Source organism: Lactuca serriola, chromosome 2, assembly GCF_051521515.1.
Source record: "Lactuca serriola cultivar US96UC23 chromosome 2, Lser_US96UC23_V15, whole genome shotgun sequence".
NCBI classification, from domain to species: Eukaryota; Viridiplantae; Streptophyta; class Magnoliopsida; order Asterales; family Asteraceae; genus Lactuca; species Lactuca serriola.
In genome coordinates, this window is record NC_136409.1 from 111,818,387 (window position 1) to 111,821,056 (window position 2,670).

Consider the following 2,670-nt stretch of genomic DNA (forward strand, 5'->3'; position numbering starts at 1 on the left):
TTAGATCATTCAAAAACATCAAAATGGAGGGACAAAAGGAGTTTACATCCCAGGCATGTACCAGGGCCGTAAACACCCCTAAACACACCCAAATGTTAGTTTTAATTCCCCCAAATGGCCTCACACTTCATTGTAAATTGCTAGCAAGGTATTAGGGGCTTGAAACTTCACAAAACTCAAGGAATGAGAGTTTACGGCCGTAAAATCCCTTAGGAGTTGTCCCTGGGCCGTAAACTCCCTAATGAAGCCCTTAAAGACCTTAAGCTCACTCATGCAAATTAGATTTGGACCTAGAATAATTCCCCTAACAAGACAGAGCCTTAAAAACACACTAGAACCCCTCACCATGAGTTTACGGCCATAAAATCATGGTGAGTAGTCCCTGGGCCGTAAACATGGTGTTAAGGGTTTACTCTTTGAGAGTAAACTCCATTCCTAGGCCATACACACCTTTAGATGCTACCCGAGACACCCAAACACTTATCTAAAGTGTTTTCCGCTCCTTTGAGTGCGTATACTTGTTTAGTTAGTATTAAATATGCTAATTGTATGTGAACATATGTTATCATATGTTAAATAGGTCATTGAGTGTGTTCGAGTCCTTACGTGACCCCGAACGCCCAAACGACACCTTCGTCGGATTTACTTACACCAGGTGAGTTCATACCCCTGAATGAACCTTTTAATGTTTTTACATGTTTTATATGGGGGAATACAAGTTAAACATGCCAGTTATCATATCAATCACATGTGATTGATAACCCGCATGTACAAGATTTTACCACACTGTACACTGTTTTACCGAGTAGGACACTATAATGGTTTTAAAAAAAAAGGATTCTCCATTGTTTCAAAACTCATACTTATACTGTTTTATCTAAAATCATTTCAAACTAGTTTATAAAGGTTCCAAAGATTTCTAAAGGTTTTCACACTTATTTTACCAAAGAATACAAAATACGATTTTCCTAAGTATAAAGGTTTTCCAAGGTTTTCATGTATACTTGTACTTGTTAGTTACTACCGTTTCGTTTTCATTTATTTTAAACTCCTACTCGATAACGCTTTCACTTCGTGATGCGTTTATACCTGTTATTGTCTCTATTTCGCTTATGCCTGTAGTCGCTTATACTTGATAGATGCTCTTACTTCATTTATCGTCATTTCCACTTCGTGATACACATATACATGGTACACTTATACCTCACGACTCGGATGTTCCGCTGTACGCTTATACTTCACTTGCGACCGCTCCTACTTCACTTGTTAGACACTCCTACTTCACAAGAATCACTTCTACTTGATACACACTCAATCGTAGTTAGATGTATGTCTGTGCTTATATAGGTACATATAAGTAATGATTGAAAGACTTAGGAAGGCTCGTCCGCCCTATTTCCTTTTCTTCGTTGAGATGTGGTCTGGTGGGATCGGATGGCCGTACGAAGTTCATTTGATTCATTAGTTATATATTATGTATATGAGTATGGACATACAGGAATTCTCTAGTCAGTTCAGTTAAGAGTCTCTACCTCTAGTTCAACACTTACATTAGAACCCACTATTTGGAAGTCTCTACCCACTATTTGGGATGCATCTTCAGGACACGGCCTTCTCCGTCGTCTAGTTGGTAACCAGAGTCTCCTGTAGGGAGAGCGGACATTGTGTGTATAGATCTATACGGGATTGACAACCCCGCACCCAGACTGCTAGCTACAGTCCCGGCCTACCAAGCCAACGGGTGACAAATGTCACATCTTATAGACGCTTGTAGGGCGTCTGGAACTCTAGTCAGTATGGTTACGAGTATCCCAGGTTACCTTATAATTCTTTAGCCTTAAGGTAACGGTATTTCACCGACAATTTACACTGTATGCTGGTAACTCATTTTCAGAGTCACACTGTTTTGACCTTACAAGACATATCTTTCATTTGATACTGTCTGGGGTCTGTTTTCTCTGTTTTTGACCTTACAAGACGTATCTTTCATTTGATACTGTCTGGGGTCTATATTCACTGTTTTAGACCTTACTAGCCGTACCTTTCATTTGGTACCTCCTGGGGTCTGAGTCTCTACTTGGTAGACTGAACCAGGCGTGTCGTTCGTTCGATACTCTCCTGGAGTCTATGATTTCTTGCCTTAGTCAGCAGTCCTCACTGCTGAGGCATATGTTTTTCCCTGATGTCATTTGCTTTCCTCAATAATCAAATTCAGTATTTTGATAATGATAGTAATTTAGGGAAAACTACTTTTTACCATACAACACTGACCAGTCTTGGGAGAAGGCTGCTTTTATTAAAGAAAATATAGGATTTTCTGGAAAGAACTGTAATACTTAATCTCTTAAACTACTACTTTTATTAAAGTTATTTGAATGAAAACATCACTAAATTCTTATGAAATCACCAGCATTTGTAAAAATGCTGATACTCGCTTTTCAAATAACTTGTATTCTCAGGTTAGCATTAGACAGGTACATCTCCGGAGCCGCTGATGAAGATAGCTTAGTACCACACTGTATTTATTCTATCACTAGTATTACTTTGATGTATTTTAATGTAACATGTAAAACTATTTCTATTAATGCAATGTTTTGTTGTAATTTGATTACTATAATGCATGTGTTGTGATACTTGACATGACGTCATCCACCCCAGAACGTTTCCGCC